Source organism: Sus scrofa, chromosome 8 (assembly GCF_054392235.1).
Source record: "Sus scrofa isolate SSC_HxYL_T2T_F1_AM1 chromosome 8, Sscrofa_HxYL_maternal_Yorkshire_Landrace_v2.0, whole genome shotgun sequence".
NCBI classification, from domain to species: Eukaryota; Metazoa; Chordata; class Mammalia; order Artiodactyla; family Suidae; genus Sus; species Sus scrofa.
In genome coordinates this window covers 15,757,264-15,783,518 of record NC_139390.1, presented here as the reverse complement: position 1 = coordinate 15,783,518, position 26,255 = coordinate 15,757,264, and the positions used below count along the sequence as shown (strand labels likewise).

Genomic DNA, 26,255 nt, shown 5'->3' with positions numbered 1-26,255 from the left:
TATTTATGTTTTTGTTTTAAAAAGCAATGTTCTCTAAGTTATAGCTTCAAATACACATTTAAATTGGCATAAACATGTGAAACATACATAATTAATAGCATTCCTTTTTCTGGCCATGCCCACAGCATGTGAAAGTTCCTGGGCCCAAGCCACTGCAGTGACAACATTGCATCCTTAACCTTCTGTGCCACAAGGGAAGTCCCATAAAATTCTATATAAGTGAATTTCACTATGAATTTATTTTATTTACATGTCCACATTAATTTAAATATCTACTTTTATGGTATTCCATAAGGTTGATAATCACCTTTGAAATTTTTTCATATAACCATCTACATCCTTTATGAAGCTCTCCTGATATTTTCCTATACAATATTGATTGTGCATAGACCAGCTCACTCACATCTACACCAATTAGCCATTCTTGACCAAAAAAGCCTGCAAAAGACATTGAGTCATATTTTTGCAAAGAAATTATTACAAAGGAATTATTACTATATGCATTTCTTGTGCTAAACATTTTTTGGAAATGACAAAAATTCTGTCTTAAGTTCAAAAAAGATGAAATATCTACACAACATATTGCATAAAGATATTTAATTTTATATGCACTTATTAAACAGTGGCAAATTGCATAAAATTACATGTAGAATAGAGAACCTCAGCTCTAGAAAAATATTACCTTCACCAATACCAGCACGGCCTTCTCATGTCTCCCTCCTGGGCCTCATCTGAGCTTTGAGGTATGTGTAACCTGCTGTTGACAGGCCATCTTCAATTGCAGGATTAAACAAATGGGTAAGATTGAGAAACTTTGCTTTTAGGTGAACGTATGCTTTGAAAATATCCAGCAATGAACACTGTCTCATATTTCCAAGAGCAGAATGTTTCATCATCATAAAAAGATTCAAGAAATCTATTGCCAGAGAACAGAGTTAACAAGTATGAACTAAAATAACAAGAGCATAAAAATTTAATCAGCATTCTCCTTCAGACCACTAACCAACCAAACACACACAGAGAGCCATTTGTAAAATAAAAAGACATAAAAGCGTAAGTTCCATTGACTTCATGTTGACTAATCACTTTCGCCACAGCAGCTTTAATTAAAAGAAGATTGAAAGTAATGAACGCTTTATCAGCCCTTTTTGTTACAAAGGAGTTAGGGTTTCTTTGCTATATCTCGCTTAGCAACCTTGTCACTGAGTGTTCAGTTAAGCCACCTTGGAAGATCCACAGTACCTTATTTATGTATTTCAATTGGCCCTCTTTGCAAATTGGAAACAGTCTGATAACACATAGAAGGAAGTTAGGTTAATGGGAGCTGGGGATTCCATAATCATAGGGCCCCAGGCAGTAGTTTTAAGATGGTTTTCCCTCAAATCCTAAAGGTTCAGCAAAACTGCTGGGCCTTAGGAGAAAGGAGAGAGAAACTGGCAGGAGGAGCAGCTGCCTGGTAAGTCCAAGGTCCCAGAATTCTTGCTTTTGAAATATCCAGATGTTGCAGAACTGTGTTTTACTTGCCTGATTGATCTCTATAAAGATTTTGTTTGAAGGAAGTGTGTTTTGCTTTAAAGTGTTTGTCTTTGTTGTTGAAAACAAATGTGCCATGGTAATACAGATAAATGAAAACAAAAAAGAAAAAAGAAAAATTGGCCTGAGAAACTGTTGTGAGACACAGTAACACCACCCATTACCCTGTGCTTTATTTTAAAACACAAGAAAATAGCACCCCAAAGAGAAAATTCAGTCCAGCAAGCAATGACTGGGCATTCTCATTGCCTGCAGTGGAGAATATGTTCAGATGACAAGGCAAAATAGGTAGCTTATGGAGGGATAGAGCTAAGGTAGGGAGAATACTGCGCTTAAATTGGAAATTTGGTTTTCTATACAAGCTCCACCTGAAGGATTGCAGAACACCGTCACTTGTCCTCTTAGAAGTGACTTGTCGGTCTGTAAAACGCTGGCACTGTTCTTTGTTAAGTGCCTGCTATGTGCCAGGCACTGTGCTAGTACCGAGTATCCAAACGTTAAGTTTGATCTGCTACCCGACCCTGAAAGAGCTCACAGAATAGTACTAGTAGTCTTCTGAAAAGTAAACCAGGCAACATTTATCAGGTAATTGTTCTCTGCCCAGCAATGTTTTAAGCACTTTCACAAGTTTTCGTTAAATCTTCTCGTCATTCCCCCTTGGTACATGATATATGTATTTCCACTTTACAGGTATGGAAATAAAGCATAGTTCGGCTCAATAACTTGTCCCAAAAGTGCAGAGATGTTTCTGAGCTTAGTTCTCAGAATTCCTCCTCCTGAAATTTCTCCTAAAGACTTCCATTCTATTTTCAATGAATTATCCACCCTGAATGGAGGAGGCGTAAGAAGGACATATAGGTAGTTGTTTTGTGAATCCATTTTGGAAACACTGGTGTCCTGTGCAAGTGTTAATTATTATTATACCAAAGAAAGACAAATAAAAGTTAAATAAGTCACAACTGGAAATGTCCCACCCCCAATGTAAAAATACCAGCAAAATCTGGAGTTAAGAGGAACCACATCAGGCTTCTAGAATATAAGTACTATTTTATAAAGTACTCCCATGTCTTCATTCAGAGTCCCTTCTGGATTAAATATTAGAAGGCAATTAAGGGCCAGATGTTTCTTAGGCTCTGACTAGGTATATCCCATCCTCAGCAGACAGCAAGATAATCCAAATGTAGCTGCATATGGTTTTCATGACACTGAGTTCACCTATGCCAAGGTGAAACTGGGGCTGGGTATCAGGAATGAAACAATGAATTCCCTTAGAGCTCAAGAGTGAAAAATGCACCTATCCAAATTATTTCACTTGTGTTCTAGAAATAGGCCACTGGGTATTGTCAAGATAGAGCAGTAAGGAGATGCTCAAGGGGTGTGCCTTTCCCTCCTCTGCTTGAGCCTGGATTTTGTCCTGCTATTGCATTTAAAATCTGTTCCAGTCAAAGCCTATTTGCAGAAATTGCATTTGTCAATAAAAGCAGTTGGGATAACTTAAAGGTCAGTGGCAAAGCTGAAATATTACCAGTGTTAAGCACAGGGTTTAGTTGAAGACATCCTCTGTAACAAGGTGCCTGAAAACATCTTAGGTTAGAAATTGGTTTTAATTCTGCTAGTCAGTGGGAAAAAAAAAAGTCAACTGTATTTGTAATTTTGATATAGCTCCTAGCATTTAGAAAATGTGCCCTTTATTAAGAGCATTAAAATAGAAATTTTTGAAATTTGCTATCAGGTGTCACTCTTCAATTAACTTCTATTCATTCAGCCAGCAAGAACTGGTGTTCAGCCCATTAAAAATAAGAGGCTTGCTTTTCTGTCCCCTTTGCTGTTATTGATATTGTTAATCATTTTAATTAGTGGCTTCCCATGATTCCAATCAAGCCCAATTAGACTCAAACCCGATAAACAATGAAGAGGTGAAAACAGCAGCTCAAAACATGGATTAATCTCACTAGTACAAAGTGGAAGTAGCTGCATTTTAAATTGCTTCTATTCAACTCCAAACAATGGCATTTCTTGGTGCTACTGAGTATAATGGTATTTGGTTGCTAATGTGGAATGTAATGCATAGTCACATCTTCCAAAGACTGTGACCTGCTCTGCCCCTTTCACAGGCTTATTTGCTTGTCCAGGTACTTCCATCATGCCCTGGTTTACATTTCTCTGCACCAGCTACCGAAACAGCTTAAATTTATTGCACTTCTCTTTTTCTCCTCCTCTTCTGTGTGTGTGTGTGTTTCCCTACTTTTCTCTGCCCTTCATGATATCCATTCTCCACTAGAAAAGAGTAACCCCCATTCTCGGTGATCCTAGAAGTTCAGTACATAGATTTTCAGGCAACCACGATATATTGAGCTGGATAGAAGACATTTTTAATTTAATTCCCTCAACAACTCTGAAGTAATTACTACTGCTAGCCCCATTTCGTGGATAAGGAAACTGAGGTTTCAGGAATATAAATAACTTCCAGCCAGAACAAGTTAGACTCATGATGTGAACCCTGTTCTGTATGGTTCCAGAAGCCAAGCACTGAACTCTTGGGTGTTCAGATTGAATTCTCTTCTTTCACTTCAGAACAGAAACCAGACAGTCTCCCAGTTGGAAAATGTCCAAACGCTAAAACTTCACCATTAATCTTTTCTTAGAATGGCTGCAATGAATATGTTTTTATGAAAATTAACGTTTTTATGAAAATTACATCACTTTATCCAACCCATCCTCACTTCTCTGACCATTCTTGCCAAGTGACATGGTATAGACAACCTTTTAGATGAGCCCTAAAAATTTGATCAGTATTTTTAGGTCTACACAGACAATTTTTATCCTTTGGAAAGTATTTGATCATAATATATGGACACCTATCTTACTACTTCAAAACTTCATGATCTCTCCATTTTAAATATATGACATAGAATTGCCTAAAAAGCCACAGTTGTGTTTGAGTCATGTTTCTAGTATTTACTCACTGGGGTATCTTGAGCTGGTTACTTACCTTTTCTGAGTTGAAGGCCTTTGGAATATACACATAATAAAGAATGAATGAATTTAACCCAGAAAAATGGCAATTATAAAATTTGCCTTGCATTTTTTTTAATTTTAAAGAAATGAAAGATGCCTGACTTCTGTTTCTTAATGAGAGTGTAAAGCTTATGATATTTGTACAGAGAAGCAGACAGACGGTAGGTTTCAATGAAGCAGAATATCAGGAACATGACAGTCCATAGTAAAAATCCAAACAAAGGGACTCAGAAAGGAAGGTGCGTGTGCTATAGCATTAGTCTGGTTACTGGAGATAGAGTAGAAGGCTGAGCTTGACTGAAAATGGCAAGGGAATTAAAACGGCAATGACTAACTCAGAAGCACTTGTATAAGTCAGCTCTTGCTACAATAATGCTGAGAAACAACTACTCCAAATACAGTACTTCCAAGAGTATTGTACTCTCACACTCATTCTGTCTCATCTACATTGACTTGGCTCTATCTCTCCTTTGTACTGTGGGTCACCTAGCTGTGGCTAAAGGCTGGAGATTTGGTTTATATCTGTTCCATGAATTTTTGTTCTGCAGCTCATGCTGAAAGACAGTTTTTAGAGAGTTTTCCTCAAGGCAGACCACTAAACCGTAACAGAGAAAGTTCACTTATATATGCACATTTCAAGCTTCAGCTTGCACCAGGTCTTCTAATACCCTCTTGGCCAAAGCAAATTATATAGCTTCATAAACCCTGCCCACCGTCAGACAACAATATGGACATGCAATTTTATTAAAGGGGAGTGAAAAATTGGGATCACTAAATTATTAATGGGTCATACAAAACTCAGATTGCTGATCTAGAGATTCTTCTGCTTTATTTGCAGAGAGTACAGCCTTGTTCTAGAATTTAGACCTGAAACTTCAGCTTGGGTTGAGAGATGTCAATTCTGAAAAAAAGATGAAAATTTCACTAGCAAAAGAACACATCAGCCTGATTATGACTGCAGTTCAATTATTTGATCTGGCCCATGTAATCTTCTGTTTGTGGCACATGTCACCCTTAAATGCTTTGGTTTGGTTTGTGAGGTTTCATTTGTTTGCTTTTATCAAGGTTGCTGGTACACACTGATGGAGCTACTGATTACACATCCATTTGCTTTTCTGATTTTTTTTTTTCTCTCCAGGAATTTGTCTAAGTTTTTATTTTCTATTTTTTTATTTGCATTTGTAAGCAGAATGCAGAAATAACAGCTGTTTCACCATTGGTCCTGGGCTTTTTCCCAGCTGATTAAGTTGAACAGTGACAGTGAAGATTCGATAAGATTTTATCTCCATGTTTTGTGCTTATGAATTGATACACTCTTTACAGCTGTTAAACATCATCACTTCTGTTACACATTTTCAGTGCATAGCTTCCTCCAAAATCAATATATGTGGAATCAGTTCTGATTTAAGTGCTTTGCACGTACCATTATACTTTGCTCAATTGAAATACCTTCTTATGGTCAAGAATAAGAAGGAACTTAGACTAGGTTTTATTGGGAACTTCTGCCAGCTCTTGGGAGAAATGATGGTGATTATTCATTGAGCAGCTTGAGCTTAATCTAGAATTTTTCTGACTTTACTTAGAGTTATGCAATCTTACCTGGCATAATGCCTTCTTAATGTAGTTTTATCCAGTAGAAATTGAGGACACTCTCTCTGCTTTCAGATCCCTGTGCTCCTATAAATTGTTTATATACACTTCTATTATATTACTTTGAATGAATTATGAATATCCTTACATCTCTGTTCTGTAGGGAGATTATGAGAATATGGCAGGTACAGAGCATTTATTCATGTGTGCATCAAGTACCTAAAATAAAGTAAATTTTATTAAATGACTGCTGTGATTTTGGATGCACCATACCAAATATTATGATCAATACTTCAAACAATAGTCACATTTTTTTTCATCTACAAGTTTATTTATGATTCTTATTACATCTAAGAAATGATGGTTTGGGGGCACTGATCTTTCCTAGCAGCTCATTTTAATCAAATGCCTGTTTGCTTATATAAAATATGAAGCTATCTTAAGATTTGATCCCTAGTTGAGGCATCTGCCTATATTTTCTTGAACATTTATATTCTGTGTCACCTTAGTGCTAATTCTTGTTGTGTACCTCTTTGGGAATGTATCAATCTTATCTGGATGTTGTCCAAGATATATGCAGCATGTAATCTACAGCATTACATTTTAGGGGCTGTACTGTACTGTTGTATAGAATAAATACATTCGTAATCTGTAGTCTGGGAAAAATCAGTCAAAGCAAACCAGAGAACTGTGGTTGGTACAGTGGGGTTAAAAAGATCAGTGTTTCATCCACGTCCTTTTATATTTATCATTTATTCCTGATTTCTTTTTAGTGATTAGAATGTTCTGAGATAGATCTTTCACTTACTTAGAATTTTGGGGGTTTTTGGTCCTGCAGACTCTTAACTTTTCCCTGAATTTTTTACAGCTCTCTTTGAGATTCTTCTGCATCTGCTTATACCCAGTTCTGTATTCCTTCCCCTTCCTTTCTTCGAATTTATTTGGTACCCTGGCCCTTCTAATCTGTTCTTCTTTAATTCAATATATTTTATTGAAGAAATGCTCATGGCAAGTTAATAGCAATCTGCCTCATCCCTCGTATTTCCTTGTGTCTAATGATGTTGTTCTTGTAAGAAGTGCACACCAGAAACACATTCCATTCCATTTTTTTTTTTACATTACTTTGATGCTTTGTTTGAATTTCTTCTGTAAATAATATCTTAAATCAGTGCCTTCCTTTTGAAGGTCTTGGAATCTATTCGGAATAGTGTGACTATTTTTATCCCTGGCTCTACTTATATTTCATGATCCAATTTAGAAGCAGTATAGCGGAGTATAAAGAGCTGGATTTACTCAGTTAAGGTTTTGAATGTTAGGTCAGCCAGTTAACTACCTATATGACCTTGGGTCAATTACTGAACCTCTTTGAGCGATAGATTTCTCACTTATTAGTGCCTTTAACACTTACGGGCTATTTTGAGAATAAAGAAAAATATTTGACACATAGTAAACCTTTTGCAAATATTGGTTAAACAATGCTGATATCTACTTTATAGATATTCAGAAAGTTACTTCTGAGTCATTACCCGTAGAGTTAATCTGGAGTAAATTCCTTTAATTGAGGCTTCTTCACTCTAACATCATTGCACTATATTGATAATGGGTATATGGCAGGCTTCCCTGAAGTTAATTGCACAACCCTCCTCATATTGTGCTGATCTCTTTCACTTTCATAATAAAATACTGCTGATAACCTTGCCCTTATCAAACTCTTTTTTTACCTTCCCTTTGAAGAGAAGCCATTCATTAGAGCCTTTACCACTTTGAAATATTTGTGCATATCATTAAAATATATGTTAGTAAGTATTTATTGCCATGCAAGCATAAGCTACTATGGAGTCATTTTTATTTCAGTTCATTAGGATACAGATGTGTCAATAGGGATATAAATTGAACTAAATACAAAAGCAAGCCTGATAGAAGAGACGAGAGGAGAAAAGCAAAGGGGGAAACACTACAAAGACTTACTGAGAACACATTATGTGCAAGATATTGCTTTAGGTTTGTCAGTGATACCAAAACATTTCAGGCCTGTCAAGAATGATGATTTCTTTTGTCATAAGAAGTCTTCCTGAAGTGGAAGTTTCTTTTTTAACCCTCATAGTGACTGAAAAAGGATGGGTTCTGAGTGCACTGGGATAAATGAGGAAAATAACAGAACTGAAAAGCCTTTAATTAATTAATTTTGGAGGTAGCTGGATTGGAAGAGAAATTAGAAACATTGTTTCAGTGAGAATGAATGGTCAGATGGTATCATTGCAGTTTGTGGGTTAAGTAAATAAATTTGGAAAACTACATGACCAAGGAAAAAAAAAAGAGATCTTAGAGATTATTCTACCTTCCTCATTTTAGAGGTTTAGCAGAGTTTAAATTCATGCTAGAAAATATATTCTTTAACCCCCACCATTTCTAGCGTAGGAGATCACCTTTTATATTGGCCAGTTAGCCATCAGGCATATTACCTTAAATGATACTTAGAGTCTATCCATTTAAATTATTTCTGTAGGGATCCCATTTGTAAACTGTCTTAAAAAAAAAAATACTATGGATTCCATGACAGCTTGCTTCCATTACTCAGCATAATTATAAGGCTTTGTACTCTCATATCAGCTCCAATGGCTTTATTTATGTATTTATTTTTTCGTTTTATGGCTATACCCAAGGCATTTGGAAGTTTCTGGGCCAGGGATTGAATCTGAGCCACAGCAGTAAGCCACACTATAGGCACAACACCACCATATCCTTTAAGCCACTGGACCAGCCCTGGGCTCTAACCCGTTCCCCCACAAAGGCTTGAGCCACTGCAGTTGGATTCTTAACCCACTATGCCACAGAAGGAACTCCAGCTCTAGTGGTCTTTGCGGCTATGGGATGAATATAATTCTGGCCAAAGTAAGCGTACATTACATGAATTCTCCCGATGAAAAAAATATCAACTTTTCTATCAGTTGACTTTTATGCCTTTTCTCACTGTGGCCTCCAATCAGTGTCACAGTGCTCTAATGTTCCCTACTGGACAATTGTGTTGCTGGCAAAACAGGATATTACAGTTAAAAAGGAATGCATACAAATAAAATTGGAACCCTTCAGTGTGTCTGCTTTAAAAATGACAATACAATGCCCTTCTCTGATTCAGAAGTAACAGGATGAGAAAATAGAGATGGCCCTTTGCTTGCAATAATGATTTTACTTGTCGTCCATTTGTCTGAGTCCAAACACATAAAAGCCCACTCAGACACTGTCCAGCATCAGTTCCTCCCTCTAGGTTGCCATATCCATTACTGCTCAAGCGTGTTATCCAGTTTTTTCCTGAAAATGAAAACAACAATCAACTCTTCCCCATAACTTAGTTTGTTTTATGCTTATTATTAGAAGAATTCATATTGGCCATGGGTAATGTTTGGCAGTAAGTTTCCTAAAGAACTTTGAAAACAAAGACAGGCTAAATCCTTTCCTGTTTCTGCCCTGCTGAATAATTCGTACCCCTGTAATGGCAAGACCCACCCCTACCCACGCCTAGTGCAATCTCCTTCCTCTCGTTCCTCATAAATCCTAAAGCAACAGTTCCCCAGCCATATGCCTTGGCATTTCTGGGAATCTTTCTTTAGGTGATTTTTATGAACCCCAGATTTGAGAACTGTAGCTCCTCAGAGGACTGAGTTACCCTCATTCAGAGCTTGGGCCCCAGTTAAAGTCTAAGCCTGCTGCCCTTCAGAGAATCCCCTAGAAATTTTGAATACTATACCTTCTTGTAAGACTAGTCTACTACTTCTGAGCTGACCATAGAGGAGAAGCACTGTGGGGAAGGCTGTACCTTCACCTCACTGGAGTTTCCCAAGCATAGTCACTCTTCCTATTCTAACTGCCCACACCATTTAAAAGGACATGAACAAACTGTGTTGTATATTTGAAAGTTAGTAAAAGAGACCTTTAAAGTTCTCATCACAACAAGAAAAACTTTTTTTTTCTGTACATGGTGATGGATGCTAACTAAACTTACTGTGGCAGCTGTTTATATATACATATATATATAAAATCATTATGTTGTACATTGAAAAGTGTTATACACAATGTCATACACAATATATACAATGTTATATTCCAGTTCTATGTCAATTTAAAAAACGCCATTGAATATTACTCTATTGAATGTTTAGAAATAATGGATTGAGGGAGTTCCCCTCGTGGCTCAGTGGTTAACAAATCCAATTAGGAACCATGAGGTTGCAGGTTCCATCCCTGGCCTTGCTCAGTGGGTTAAGGATCCGGCATTGCCGTGAGCTGTGGTGTAGGTTGCAGATGTGGCTTAGATCTGGCATTGATGTGGCTCTGGCGTGGGCCAGCGGCTACAGCTCCGATTAGACCCTTAGCCTGGGAACCTTCATATGCCACAAGTGTGGCCCTAGAGGAAAAAAAAAAAAAGACAAGAAATAATGGATTGAAAATAAAATTGCATACACAATGGCATCCTACTCAGTCATAAAAAAGAATGAAATGATGCCATTTGCAGCAACATGGATGCAACAAGAGATTCTCATACTAAGTGAAATAAGTCAGGAGAAAGACAAATACCATATATTATTTATATGTAGAATCTAAAATATGGCAAAATGAACATATCTACAGAGCAGAAACAGACTCATAGAGAACAGACTTGTGTTTGCCAAGGTGAAGGAGGGAAGGAGGTGAATGGATTGGTATTTTGGGGTTAATAGATGCAAACTATTCCATTTAGAATGGATAGGCAATATTCTACAGCACAGAGAACTATATCTAGTCTATTAGGATAGACCATGATGGAAAATAAGAAAGGGAATTCATTTATATGTATGACTGGGTCACTGTACTGTACAGCAGAAATTTGCACAATATTATAAATCGACTATACTTTTTTTTTTTATTTTTTTGTCTTTTTGCCTTTTCTAGGGCTGCTCCCACAGCATATGGAGGATCCCAGGCTAGGGGTCTAATTGGAGCTGTAGCTGCCGGCCTACACCACAGCCACAGCAATTCAGGATCTGAGCTGTGTCTGCAACCTACACCACAGCTCACGGCAATGCCAGATCCTTAACCCACTGAGCAAGGCCAGGGATGGAACTCGCAAACTCATGATTCCTAGTTGGTTTTGTTAACCACTGAGCCATGACGGGAACTCCGACTATACTTTTTAAAAAGAAATTATCGAAGCTAAAAATAAAACTAGATTTTTTGTTCAGTTTTATTCCCCATGCCTCAAACATTGCCTGACTCACAGTAAACTGCTGTACACTATTCTCCTTTTTGGGGTCATCTAAATATTTGACTACTTCTTCCAAGAGTGAATGTACAGACTTTTAAAAACAGCTTTATTAAAGAGGAATTTACATATCATAAGATGAACATATTTTTAAGTCTACAACTTAATACTTCCTAGTAGGTTTACAGAGGTGTGCAACCATTAAAACCGTCTGATTTTAGAGCATTTCCATCCCACCCAAGAGATCCCCAGTGCCCATTTGCAGTCTTTCCTTTCTGCACTTCTGGGCCCTGGCAACCACTAAAACAATTTCTGTCTCTGTGTCTTTGCCTTTTCTAGAGACTTCATATAAATTGAATCATGCTCTCTCTCTCTCTCTCTCTATATATATATATATATAGCCAGTTTATTTTACTTAGCGTAACATTTTTGAGGTTAATCCATGCTCTAGCATGTACCAATATTGTGTTCCTTTTATTAACGAATAATATTCATACGCATTGCTTTCAATATGTATTAGCATTCAGTTTGCACTGAAGGCAAGTTGTGTTTTGAAATTCTGAAGTGTTCCAATTTTTAAAAGTAATTTATGTCACCATAACTTCTGAAAGAACTACAGTCAAGGTTAATGATAAATAAATTATATATGCATAAAATCTGAATGTACAGAATAAGACTTCCTAAATTTTGTTTACTCATTCATAATTCTTTAAAATATTACTTTTAATTGAAGTCTTTTCTGAGCTTAATATGCATACTTAATAAATATTTCACTTGAAATATGAAGTATAGAAAGATGTGGGTAAGTTTTAGTATCTTACTCATGTGAAGATAGAAGAAACTGTAGTGTTGTTATAGACAGTTTTAGTCATCTCTTGACAAGCCAAAATATTTAATGAATAGTACTTGATTGAGAAAAGATGGCTTGGGGAAATTAGTCCTGCAATATTTAACTGAAAGTTATGTTAGAGAAAGGAAGCATTTTATGATTATCCATTTCATTAATAATTTAAAAGAGTTAGGGCAAGATAGAGAAAAGGCCAGGTATAACCAGAGTCCTTCAAAGGTCCAGTGAAAACATATCATTAAGGGTTCTTATATTTCTTTCATTTCTGAGGTTTCATTCTTTTCTTCTCCAATATATATTTCCCCATTTAAAAAAAATTGCATCTTCTCAACGTAGACCTGGATACTTTTTTTCTCCAATATATATTTCCCCATTTAAAAAAAATTGCATCTGTCTCAACGTAGACCTGGATACTCCTTTGTGTTTTACTAACAAAACAAAACAAAACAAGCTTTCTTATATGAGGGGCAAAGTATTTATGAAGAGTTGTTGGAAATTAAGAATAAATTAAAGTAGCCTATGTAGGATCTAAGCTTTCATATCTCCCCACAGATGACACTGGGCACCCTATCTAGAAGACATTTGATTAATGTTTGCTAATTTAAAAGGATCCAATAGGGGAGAGATGGAAAACTTTCTATATTATGCTAAAGTTCTATTTTTTTACTGCTTGACTTTTTCTCAGATTTTAGGCATCTTAGGTAAATCTAGGAGTGTTGTGAAATGGGCCTTAAAAAAATGAAACTTCCTTCATTATCACCTCTGATATCAAAAACTCTGAAATTTTTTTTTTGTCTTTTTGCCATTTCTTGGGCCACTCCCACGGCATATGGAGGTTCCCAGGCTGGGGGTCGAATTGAAGCCATAGCCGCCGGCCTACACCAGAACCACAGTAATGCGGGATCCGAGCCGCGTCTGCGACCTACACCACAGCTCATGGCAATGTCAGATCCTTAACCCACTGAGCAAGGCCAGGGATTGAACCCGCAACCTCATGGTTCCTAATCGGATTCGTTAACCACTGAGCCACGACGGGAACTCCAAAAACTCTGAAATTTAAAACAAAAAATCAATTAGGTCTAACAATGTGTTGTGGATATGGAGGGCAGTGATGGGTGGGAGCACCCATCACCCCCACCCATCACTGTGGAAACAGTTAAGGAAACGTGTTAGAAATTAATCACTAAATTGTTCTCTTTCCTAAATGAGCACTATTAAGTTACTTTGTCATTCAACAAATACTTACAAAGGATTGTTTTTGTGCTAGACACAGTATTACCTGCCTCCAAAATGAGTGATAAGGACACAGCTTCTATAAGTAGAGCAAAAGAAAATTTGGAAACTACATCTCAGATAAGTGAACTTATATTGTTTTCACTTGAAGGATCACCCCCAGGAGGGAAAAGTGAACATTTAATTTCCCATATCTCTTCTACTTATCTATGTCTTTTGATAGCAGAAGACTCTCCAATTCCTCTTTTGGTCTTGTGGGATCTTCCTTTAAATGAATCTTATCAATTCTCTCCAACCTTTGGCTTATAATAAAACACTATTTTAAAGATATACTGGAGACAATTTCGAATAAAAAAAACCCCTTTCCATAATTTCAGTACATTAACTTTCATGATTGTGTTCAGGCTCTGAGCTTCAAATTAATGTTTAAGAAACCAAAAGCTTCATTTTATTCCTTCTAACCGTACCTGCAGCAAAAGGATATCTCTTATTAAATAAGTGTGGGCATTAGATGCAAATAATTGATCCTGTTCCACAGTCTATCACAGATCCATCAGAGACACCGATGCTACATACATAACACAACGTAAAGAGTGAAACAGTATTGGAAAAATAGATTCTTCCAGAGGAAATGGCACATATTTAGTTTGATAAGTCCTACCTTGGTCTAGAATGAAGAATGACTTCTCAAAAAAAACAAAAAAACAAAAAACATTCTTAAGCTTACAGCTGAATAGCAGTTATTTCACTTAGAGTTGTATATTTCTGGGGTGGAAGGGAGGAATATGAAGGATGAAAAATGTGTGGAAGAGGTAGAGGGTAGAGCATCAGGGGCAATCAAGGACACCAGAGAGAAATCAGTCCAGGCACTGGGAAATCTCCTCAACCACTTTAGGATTTTGGCCCTCCCTTATGCGAGGTTATTGAAGGCTTTTCAGCAGACCATTGACTTTATCTGATGCATGTGTCACACAAATCGCTTGTGGAGAACAGATCGGCTGGAGGCAAGGAATAGAACAAGACAGTTAAAGAGGAGAAACTGTAGGCAGCTATTAGAGCCGTTCAGGAACAAGATGATGGTGGCTTAAACTGGAGTGAATAGAGTGGTGCCCTTAGAGAAGGAGAGAGATACTGGGATACAAGCGAGATTTAAATAAGATATACTCTGTCCTTTTAATTTTGTTTCTTATGGCTGAATTCAAAAAATAAATACAAACCCAGATAGCTACTACAATACATTCCTTAATTAGGATAATGTTTTGGTGGGTTTGTTTTAGTGGAACTTGGGCAATTTAGCATATAGTCCATGTCTGTCTACTTCATGTGGTCACACAGGGAGGCTTTTACAAATAGAGAAAAGCGAAGCTGTAGCTTTTGTGAGAGGTCTCACCCAGCTTGTGCATAATGTCAAAACTACAACTGAAGTATCATTGCTTGTAATTATTTTTGACATCAGAATGACCCCTGTGCAAATTCAGAAGGAAAATAAGTTAGAGCTCCTTTATAATTATTCATCCATCTCTGCCCAGATCTAACAGCTGTAGGCAGTGTAATTTCTGCATGTACTGGATTCATTTGGTCTCATGGGTTTTCCAAATCTTTTCTGCACAACCCATCTCTTTTTGGATTGGTTATAACAATGACTTGGCAGGGAGCAAAGCAAAATAGAATCACATCAAAAAAATTCAGTCATTTACTTTATTGTTTGCTCATCCTCCTATGCTTTACCTCTTAAAAAAAATCAGGAATGATAACAATTTTTGATACCTAAGTACTTGACACCATACTGTATTCTAAGATAGATATTCTCTTACTGGGTACAATAGATATTATCATGATTTCTATGTAGATGAGCAAACAAAGCCTTCTTTTAAAAAAAAGCAAAAACCAATGGTGGAAGTGGTATAAAACTCAGTCTTCTTTGGAGTTCCCACTGTGGCACAGTGGGTTAAGAACCTGACCATGGCAGCTCAGGTCACTGCAGAGGTGCAGGTTCAAACCCTGGCCTGGAATAGTGTGGCAGTTTTTCCAGGCATATATCTGGACAAAACTATAATTCAGAAAGTTACATGCACCCCCATGTTCACTGATGCACTACTCTCAATAGCCAAGACATGAAAATGATCTAAACGTTCATCTACAGATGAATAGATTAAGATGTGGTACATATGCACAGTGGAATACTACTCAGCCATAAAAAGAACAAAATAATGCCATTTGCAATAACATGGATACAACTAGAGGTTCTCATACTAAGTCAGGAAGAGAAAGACAAATACCATATTCATCACATATTTGGACATCATTTATAATACCATAGTTATCATATATTTGGAACCTAAAATGTGGCACAAATGCTGGTGGGGGTGTGGTGGGATGGATGGGGAGTTTGGGGTGGTAGATTAAAACTATTACATTTAGAATGGATAAGCAATTAGGTCCTACTTATAGCACAGGGAACTATATCCAATCTCTTGGGATAGAACATGATGGAAGATAGTATGAGAAAAAGAATGTGTATTCACACACACACATATATATACACATACACATATATATACATGACTGGGTCACTATGCTACACAGCAAATACTGGCACAACACTGTAAATCAACTATACTGTATTAAAACTAAAAATTAAAAAAGAAAAAACAAGGATCAAGAGTTGCTATGGCATAGGTCACAACTGTGCTTGGATTCAGTCCCTGGCTCACAAACTTCCAGTCTGTGGGCACAGCCATAAAAAATAAGTAATAAGCAAACTCAGTCTTCTCTGACTCAATATAACTAATTTTACACTTATGCTTTCCATTCTCTTCTCCTAATCATGACCACCTTCCTCTCTACATCACACTCTTGAAATCAGGAATATGCTCTAGGAAGCTATTGCTTGGGATTGAAAGGGATAGTACTCTAGATCATTAATTTTTCAACCCTTTTTACATTCCTGATACCATGTTTAGTAGTAGACCTAGGAGTACTATTATGAACAAGATTCTGTCCCTTTATAAAATAGTGTGGAAAGGAGGAAAACCACTATGGCAGAATTGCAATTGCAACAGGATGTGTCAGGCCTGATTCACATTCCCGAAAGAGTGCCGTGTGGAGTGCCAGATGAAACTCCCCAGTGGAAGGCCCCACAGGGGCATGGCTGTTCCCCCTCAGGAGCTGAAGGAAGTACACGCCGACTTCATTTCTTTCCTGGCTTGACCTTGTTTTCCTTTGCTCCATATCCCCATCTCTGTGTAATTTCCTTCTAGTTTCAAACCACACTTAGAAGAAAAGAATTCTTATTATCCCTGCTCATGTGTAGCAGTCCCTCTCCATGAATATTTTCATGTTTCTAAACAAAGAACATTGGCACCTGGGCTAAAGGATGACTGACTAGCAGCCCTCAAGGTGGAATGCTCCAGAGAGAAACTCTGCTCTCTCCCCTGGAGACATTTGATTACATCCAGGATATCAGAGTAGAGGAGACCGTCCTCCTTCCCTCCAGGAACACGCATTTTTACACTGCAGAGCAAAAGTTGCTTTTTCTCTCTAGAGGGGCAGAGGGACAGATGAGAAAGCCACCCTGTATAAGCTCTAAGTGCAGGGTTTGTTTCCTATAGTACAAACCCCAGCATACACACAGGGCATGCCCAGCTCTCTCTGCATCATGTTTGGTCATGAAGGACTGAGACAAGCATCCTTGGGAGGAATAAACAGTCTGAGCCCTGATCCAGAGGCTCCATGTTCCTATTTGTGTGTGTGTGCACACACGTACGTTATGTACATAGAGCGATACAGATTATAAAATCACAGAGCCCTCACAGTTTTAAACTTAGCAATTATCCAGATAAACAAATCAAGGCTAAAAACATTCTCCTTACTACTTTCTAGAGGAATTCCTTTGTTCCACTGTTCTTTGAGTTTCTGTATAGAGGCCCCAAAGGTATAGGTGACTCCACAATTAAGAGTATTGATTCCTGCCTCTACCTTCCCTTTAAATACTCATTTCCATCAACTGTGTTTTTGTTTGTTTTTTCTTTTTAGGGTCACACCCACAGTATATGGAGGTTCCTAGGCTAGGGGTCTAATTGGAGCTGTAGCCGCCAGCCTACGCCACAGCAATGCCAGATCTTAACAGTGTCTGTAACCTACACCACAGCTCACAGCAATGCTGGATCCTTAACCCACTGAGCAAGGCCAGGGATCGAACCTGCATCCTCATGGATACTAGTTGGGTTCGTTAACAGCTGAGTCATGACAGGAACTCCTCCATCAGCTGTTCTAATGTCTGACTTTGGTCACCCTGAGAAACAATCTTCTGGGAAGGAGAAAAAGATCTTACAAGTATATGCCCTGGCCCAACGGCTGCGACCCTAAATAAAGGCCCAACATCTCCTATAAAAGTGGAATTCTTCATTGTTCTGTATGGCCCTGCCATTATCTGTGAACAGATAAAGAAAGGCCCTACTTTCCTCCTCAAAAATGGAAGAAAAATCAGAAAGTTGCATTGTGACTTCTCTGGCTAGTGAAGGACTTGGCAGTTCTAGTGTTCTCTCTGTCGATATTCAAGGAATGGGCTGGTTTGACCTGCTGATCAGATCCTGCTCTGATCATGTCCCTCCAGGAGATCATGAGGTCTTATCTACTGCCTTTTAAGCACAGAAGAGAGAAGAACTTGGGAAGGCTACTATCTTCATTCCTTACTACAACAACACTGGGGAAAATCACCTATTTTAGATCCTTAGAGATAACCCATATGGAGCTTCACTTTTTACTGTTTTTATCTTCCCACAATCTCTCTCTCTCTTTTTTTTTTTTTTTTTTTTTTTTTTTTGCCATGGCAGGGGCTTGTGGAAGTTCCTGGACCAGGCATTGAACCCACACCACAGCAGGGCTCCAGCTACAACACGGGATCCTTAACACATTCACCACAAGGGAACTCCTTCCCACCATCTCTTTTCAAGTCCCCTGCCTGGTGTCCCCTCCTTCTGCTACATTTAAGGAACTCTAAACTTTCCTACATGTGATAGAAGTGCAGGCCTTCAACCTCTCAATATTCTTGTGCTTTGCAAGTTCTTCCCTAATGTTTTGGTAGGATGTGAAACATGGCTCCCCTGCATACAGACTTTGCTGGCCCTCCAGGGTGAGAGAGAGTGACCTCTTGAGGGACAGTGTGATGATGGGCGCTAGAGTTCCAGTTCAGACTTTCAGAGTGGAGGCTGCCATCTGTTTCCTTATGAAACACCAAAAGCAAACATACCTTGCTATAGCAGTTATGATTTTTTTTCTAAAGGAAAGCACAATGTCACATGCGGAAAGCATATTCCTATGAGGATGACTTTGACCTACTCCTTTCAAAGTAGTAACCTTGTTTCTGTCCTTGGAGTATACTGCACAAGTGAATTCTTCCCAAATCAATTCCCCTCTAATGGGTCCGACACAAATTCCCCCAACCCCTGACGTGGTGGGAACGAGGGCTATACCAGAAATCACTCTCAGTGAACTTACATAGGCTAAAGCTTTCCTCCCTTGCTCCTGCATTTGAAGTTAGCGCTCTTAAGAAATAGATGTACATGCTAACTTATATTTGTAAATTTGAGGATCTTTAAATGTGTTTAATGCTCAGGGTAGTTCATTTGTTTTCCTTTTTTCCGGTCTTTAAATCATTTTCCTTTGCATATTTAAGGGATAGTTAACTATGAAGAAGACCAAAATAGACAATGTAATTGCCACTTGTTCCTTTGTCTCTCCGTGGCTTGCTGTGCTATAAATGTATTTAATCTAGACCAAACTGGGGAGGTAAAACCTAATTTAATAGCTATCAATCATGGGCAGCAGGCCTGCAAGAGGAGAAAACAGAAAGGTGGTTCTATTATAAAGTCCTCTCCCAGGAAAAACAAAGTGACACGTGAGACACCCCATATCTTTACAAGATGCCTTCTAATCTCTCTTCCAAGTTACACATAATTTGAAATTCTGTGTATTTCATTTCCACTTATATGCTGCCGCCCTTATATTAAAAAGTGTGTGACTGACACGTTCACTAAAATATTTAATAAGCGTTAAATGCACTGGGCTTCGTTAGGACACTTGATATGAAATTCAAATACTAATTAGATAAAGCTTCCCTTTGTGGCGCTAGGCAGATGCTTTTCTGAGGCCAGGCATAAGGCACACATGACTCTGCCTTCCAGCCTTTTAACAGCGAGACTGTCATCCTGTGTTGTCTGCTAACTCCTTGCAGAAGCTGCTCAATAGGCCATTCAGACAAGCTCGGTGGTTTACCAATCTGCCTTATTTTTTCCGATATTCTTGTCCCGTACCCTCCTTAATGATTTCCTCCTCACTCACTCTGCACCAGCCGCCCAGGCCTCCTGTTTTGAACTCCCACTCACCAGGTACTCTCACATTAGCCTCTCTGTGCACAATGTTTCCTCTCCTTGAACATTTTTCTGTAACACGTGTGTCTATCTCCCTCACCCCCCTCAGTTGTCACCATCTCAGGAAGGTCATCTTGATCATTCTGTTTCAAATTGCAATCCAACCACCTTCAGCATTCCCTGTCCCCTTTCCTTGCCTTTTCTTTCTAGACCTCATCACCATCTAACATACTCTATATTTTACTTATACATTTTGCTTATAGTTTGACTCCTCCTGCTAGAAATTGTAAGGGAAGGGATTTGGTTTAGTACTGTTTCCCTAGACCAGGGACCAATACAAGATAAGCCTACAATAAATACGTGCTGAATAAATGAAGGAATAAACACAAAAGCAATCTGTGCTGCAGAAGCCATAAGTAATTTCAAAAGGAAACTGAGCTTAATGGGATTGGTATAAAGGTTGCTTGGGGCAGAGACTAATAACCCTGTGATAAATAGGTTGAACCATGGCAGACTGCGTTATGCCAATCCAAACACTTTACTTAAACTCCACCTTTCTCCAGCTATTGAACATACTTGTTCTTGTCAGGAGCTGAAATAAGGAGCAAGGAAAAGGAGCCGAAGATTCATTCATTCCCTTATTGACGGCTTCTAAGGGAATTGGGCAGTGTTCAAAGCTCTGGGGATGTAATGCTGAATAGGATCTGGTCTGTGGCCTTAATGAGCTCATAGTGTACCAGGGAAACATAATAAAACAGTTCATTATAATTCAACACTTTCAACAGTATGAGTGCTGTATAAGCAAAGTTCTGCGGAAGAAAAGAAGGGTCAATAAGCCGACCTGCTTATAGAGATTTGGAAGGCCTTACAGAGGGAAGTTAAATTGTATCTGGATTTTTAAGATGCTTTAAATTACAGTGGAAAACTCAACTCAGTCAGGCTTAAGCAATTAAGGAAGTGCCTTGGCTCAAGGAGCTGAAAACAGCCAGAGGTGGAGAAAACTTCAGAGCTTGGGGGATCACATCTCCATGGCCATTGCTCTGTGAGTTTCTCAGGTCTGGTCTCTTCTATATGGCAACTTCATCCTTAGACTGGCTTCTCTCACAGTTTAGAAATGGTTCCACTAGTACCAAATCTCATATCTGCCTACCATATTCCCATACCATCTACATCAAGAATTGGTTTTCTACCAACTGCTGAATAAAAATACAAAGGTTAAATCTACTTGGACCACCTAAAGCCACTGCTCACTCTTTCGCCAGTTATTATACCCAGGAAATGCCGTGGATGAATTGACATATGTATGCATTACCATCCAGCCCTATATCCACTATTAGAGCAAGGGTAATAGAAATAGGATATCTGGCTTTTGACAGTGAAGATCCATTTTTGAAGCAAAGTGTGGTGGTCATTCCTACCCAAACACAGAGCAGCTGCTACACAAATGAAAAAAAAGCAGAGGAATGCGTGCATAGCAACTTTAAAATGCTCTGTCATCTTAATGGATGAGTAAGGACTTTCCAGAGAGATGATGGAGAAAAGTAATTTTACAGGTAAAAAGGCACATAGTCACCATATGAAACATCATGAAAATAGAAAATGGCATGCATCATTGTTGGAAAATTATACTGAACATGGGGGAAGATGAAGTGTTTGGAAATTTGGGGGAAAAAAATGAGGCTATAGACAGGTTGGAATGGCTCCCTTGGATCTTTTAAAATCAAACAAGTGTTTCCTGTTCTGTATATAATGAGCAGCCACCCAAGAGTTGTGAATTATTATTTTTTTTAATTTAATTTAATTTTATTTTTTTTGTCTTTTGTCTTTTTGTTGTTGTTGTTGCTATTTCTTGGGCCGCTCCCGCGGCATATGGAGGTTCCCAGGCTAGGGGTTGAATCGGAGCTGTAGCCACCGGCCTACGCCAGAGCCACAGCAACGCAGGATCCGAGCCGCGTCTGCAACCTACACCACAGCTCACGGCAACGCCGGATCGTTAATCCACTGAGCAAGGGCAGGGACCGAACCCGCAACCTCATGGTTCCTAGTCGGATTCGTTAACCACTGCACCACGACGGGAACTCCAAGAGTTGTGAATTATTAAGACCAAGGACTTTAGGGTTTTCAACCCAGGCTCTGGACAATTAATTATTTCGGTTACACTCAGTTTTTTTGTACAAGAGAACAGACATCTCTTTCTTAAGCAGTCATGAACTTAAAAGCTAAGAGAAATTGAGTTTGTAAAATGCTCCATACTTGGAGGTAATTTGTGATCAGTACGTGTGTATCCTCTACTGTCTTCTCTGGTAAGGGTAAGGAGGAGGAGCCTGATGATGGTGATGAATGAAGGTTAGATTATAAATCCTCAATAGAAATAAAATGGGAAAATAAAAAGATGGTAAGATAATCCTAACTTCTCATAAACAAGAATTGAGGAAAGATATTCTTTCACTGTATTTTGATACTATGAGTGGTATTGATCTTCATTTACAGCATCAATAAGAATAATAAGCTAAAGGTCCACTGATATATTTCCCATCACAATTGATGCTAATTTGTCATAAGGGAACCAAATCATTGGCCAAGTATTGATAAATTTTCCTCACTATCCAAAAGTCAACTTTCCTGATACTTTTATATTTTTTAATTGACAATTACATTAAAGTTTACTTTTCACTAACAAACTTTTTACCCTTATCCAGACTCAAGGCATCTGTTACCCTAAAATTTACTCTATCTAAAACCTAACCCCTCCTTCCTGAGCACCTAAGGAATTTACCTAAGGCAGTGTCAGCCACTAAGATATTCTACCTCAGAAATGTGGTATCATCTGAGTGAATAATTCTTGACATTTGTAGGCTTCATCTTTTTAATTTTTCTACAGGAGACCTCTACTCTGGAGAGACCAAAATAAACCCAGTCACCTTTCATTGCTGTCTCTCAGCCATCTGATCCCTTTGTCAATCTTGCCAGACACACTGCTGAGATGGCACCATCATCATGACATTCCCCATTTCAAGTACCTACAGAGTATTTCAAAGGTCATAAAACATAGGGTGCCTTTATTTCAAACAGTTTTTGGTAGTTATCCATTGCTGTATAAATAAGTACCACACAACTACTTGTTTATAATTCAGTTTCTTGTGGGTTCAGAATTTGGAAGCAGTTTGGATGGGTGCTTTCGGCTCCATATTTTAAGAGGGTGCATTCAAAATGTTGGTTTAGGCTTCTGCCACCTAAAGGCTTAACTATGACTGGATGATCCATTTCTAAGATGGCTAACCCACCTGGCTGGCAAGGTGATGCTGGCTTTGGTCAGGAGGCCTCAGTTCCTCTCCACATGGGATTCTCCATGGAATAACTAGAGTGTCTTCACAACATGAAAGCTGGCTTCCCCCAGAGAGAGAGATGCAAGAGAGCCAGGCAGAATCTATATTCCTTTGACCTCGCAAGTCACATAGCGAGTCGCTTCTGCTACATTATGTGGTTAGAAAGGGGAAAGGGATTGCCAAGTCTGACCTACATTTCCAGGGAGGGGAATTAAGCATCACATTTGGAAGAGAGAACTGTCAAAGAATTTGCAGACCTATTCTAAAACTACTACAACCTTAATTACATTTTCCAGGAATATGTTCAATAGAGTTTTTTTCAATCTCCAGCACCTCTTTAGATAAAATACCTGTAAATCGAAAGGAGTAAGTTCCATTGTTAATCTGAACAAAGTACAGTAAGTATGCTATTTTCTGTGTTTCCTGGCTTTTTGAACACTCTGTAATGTATTTATTGTACTCCAGTAAAGGGAGTCACGTCAACTGCATTTATTACAACTGTGCTTTTTTGCTATTTCTTTCACTCTCCTCAGATATATTCCAGTTCAACCAGGCTGGTCTTTTCACTCTTCCAATGCTTGTTGCTTTTATTGCTGTATTCATGGCTCTACAGAGATTATTCCTCCTTCCTTTGCTCTTTTAAACCCTCAGCACTTATGATGGACAAATTCAAGACTCATTTTTCTATGAAGAGTTGGCCATCTTTGCCATCTCTTTGTCTATATTAACGCCTATTTATAGTAAACACCCATTAAACATTTCTTGAATGAGCCAATCAACATTAAAAAGATTTTATTTAACCCAGTTATCCAACGTATTATCATTTCAACATAATTTAATAAGATATTTGGCATTCTTTTTCATACTAAGATATTTATACTAAGTTTTCAAAATCGTGTGTATCTTTTATATATCCCAATTCACATGCTAAATTGTAATCAGGAATACCTGATCTGTGTTTAGATTTCATAAAAAATATGTGGGTCAAAAAAAGTAGATTCACATACACATTACTGTAAAAATTCTTAGGTTTTCCCATAGCTAAATTTAGTGTCCATTTTAAAACTTAAATGAAATACAAATATTAAGTTTCTCAATCTCACTAGCCACATTTAAAATACTCAGTAGTAGTAGAAGACTGATGTCTGCTCATATTGGACAGTGCAACTCTAAAATCTCAGGAGTTCCCATCGTGGCTCAATGGTTAACGAATCCGACTAGGAACCATGAGGTTGTGGGTTTGATCCCTGGCTTTGCTCAGTGGGTTAAGAATCCGGAGTTTCCGTGAGCTGTGGTGTAAGTCGAAGATGCAGCTCGGATCCCGCGTTGCTGTGGCTCTGGTGTAGGCTGGTAGCGATTAGATCCCTGGCCTGGGAACCTCCATATGCCACAAATGCCACCCTAGAAAAGACAAAAAAGGACAAAAAAAAAATCAGAAGAAAGAAATTTGGATGTTAGTGGGCTATAAACTAACCCTTACTTAAAGCAATGCCTGTAAGTGAAAAAGTGAAAAGAAATATAGCTCATATCAACACTATATGATCAAACTCCACAAATTAAATTAGCAAATCACAATAGCAAGAATTATACCGAGCCTCCCTTTGACAAGCATCTGGATTTTGGTTGTTATATATAATATAAAATAAATACAATTCCAGTGCAAATGAAAAGCAAAGTAATTTGGCTTTCATAACATTTCTCAAAAAGGGATTAAGGGATTAATTAAATTGCATTGTATTGAAGCAACTGAATTGAAACAATTACAACAAAGCAATTATATTGCAATGAACACAGCAAAACATTTTCCAAATACCAAGCATCTCTGTCCTCAAACCCTCACACCCTAAGAATTGCCCCTAATGTCTCTTCATCAAAAATCCTCAGCCCAAATACTTCCTGCTTCTTCTCCTCTCTGCTCTCTTCTAGATGCTTTATAACATAAGTCAATCCAATTTCATTCTGTGAATTTGTCTCTTCACAGATTCTCATCATTAGCAAAATGGGATGTGATGTTCCCCCAAACCTAAGCAGATAAATATTGGATGCTACTTGGGGGTTGGGGAGCTGGAGAGTGGGGAGAGAGAAGACAGAAAATTAAGACAAAAGATTTGGGAAGTCTTCAAGTGCCAAAGTTTTTATACTATCATATTAGTATATAAGACAGATCTTAACTCGTGTTTTCTTAGGTCTGAAAGACACTCATTGCTCTTTCATTTAAAAAAATGTATAAATAATTGTATAAGATTTTAGAGTGGACTGAAATGATTACTGAGTGTCTTTGATGTCAACTGTCAGGGTCTTGTTTTTTTGATTCTATGGGGTTTCTGTGTCTGTGTGTTTTGAGTTATTATATAACCCTGTAAATTATCCATAGAAACTCAAAATTGTATCCCAGGGAGATCCTATTGTTTTTTGTCCTGAGAATATTGATCAGTTTTGCAAGTTTTCATCTATAGAACAGCTTTATTCTGGCATTCTGGTTGGCCTATGTTTGTATAGACTATATACATCTTACTCTTTCTCTTCTTAATTGTTGGGGATGAAAGGGGAACAGCTTGCCTAACCAAAAAACAAGACTTTTTAAAATATATTATAGGGCCTAAAATAAAAAAAAAAATAGCAAGGGAAATGGAGGGATGAGCGCTAGTAAATTTTAGGAAACTATACTAGTTAAGACTTGGGATTCTGGCATTAAGCTAATATTACCAATTCTAGTTTTGTCACCAAAAATCTGTGTGAGTTTAAGGAATTTACTCTTTGGACCCTAAAAATACTAAAATTTTAAATGTTTAGTCACTCAATGATCCATTCATTCAACCAACATTAATTGAGTACATTATATATCCCAGACATTGTTTAAGGCTCTGGCCAACATCAGTGAATGAGAGAGACAAAATAAATAAATTCCCTGCTTGATAGAGCTTATATCCCTTGGACAACACTGACAACACTTAATTTGCTAGGGGATGGACACTAATTATAGTATAATGAGGAAAACTGAAGATATCTAGGGAAGCTGCTTTGAATAGGGCTGTCAGAGATGGTTTCTCTATGAAAGGGGCTTTTGTGGACATAGCTGAGTAAAGTTAAAAGCTGCTTTG

The 26,255-nt window shown here is 38.0% G+C and overlaps 1 protein-coding gene and 1 long non-coding RNA gene across 10 annotated transcripts in view; one reads left to right on the top strand and one right to left on the bottom strand.

The window, feature by feature from the left end:
• The window catches only part of KCNIP4 (potassium voltage-gated channel interacting protein 4), a 1,125,192-nt gene that overhangs the window by 488,716 nt on the left and 610,221 nt on the right, over positions 1-26,255 (top strand). The window lies entirely within an intron of this gene.
• The window catches only part of LOC110261970 (uncharacterized), a 200,023-nt gene that overhangs the window by 77,832 nt on the left and 95,936 nt on the right, over positions 1-26,255 (bottom strand). Inside the window, exons 2-4 of one of the 6 annotated variants that reach the window (XR_014812230.1) lie at positions 23,113-23,504; positions 22,750-22,848; positions 7,973-9,450 (exon numbers count right to left, since the gene is read on the bottom strand). The exons of 3 other annotated variants lie outside the window; for them this stretch is intronic. This is a non-coding gene — a long non-coding RNA (uncharacterized LOC110261970). Of the gene's footprint in view, positions 1-7,972; positions 9,451-22,749; positions 22,849-23,112; positions 23,505-26,255 lie in introns of those variants that run through there. 2 more of the 6 variants (XR_014812231.1, XR_014812234.1) reach the window with 2 other exon arrangements.